The sequence below is a fragment of the Geospiza fortis genome, unplaced genomic scaffold (assembly GCF_000277835.1).
Source record: "Geospiza fortis unplaced genomic scaffold, GeoFor_1.0 scaffold208, whole genome shotgun sequence".
Lineage (NCBI taxonomy): Eukaryota > Metazoa > Chordata > Aves > Passeriformes > Thraupidae > Geospiza > Geospiza fortis.
Genome location: NW_005054468.1, coordinates 97327 through 97723, shown reverse-complemented (window position 1 = coordinate 97723; position 397 = coordinate 97327).

Here is a 397-nt window from a genome sequence, read left to right as displayed (position 1 = left end):
CCCATGGCTCCTCCGCCGGCTCCTCGGCCAGCTTGCCTCCAAATCGGGCACCCTGTTCCTATGAGAGCCTCCTTCCCCAGCCTTGGCATCCTGGCCCCTCCACCAGCCTCTGGCTCCTGTGCCAGCTCCCCCAGAGCTGTGCCGCCCCAGCTTCTCAGCACCTTCCCACCACACAAACAAACACGGCTGGTTTGGAAGTTGGCCGCGCATCCCGTGGCTTGGTGTGGTGCTACCCCTCACACCCAGGGCATTTGTTGCAGGTCAGGTTATAAAATGGAAAACACAGGTATTGTGTGCAGGAGTGGGCACAGTTTGACGGGATTGTCTTGCCAGGTTGTGTGCCACAGAAGGAGTCAGAGTTTGGGGTGTTCTGTGCCAGGAAGCCCCAGGCTCAGGC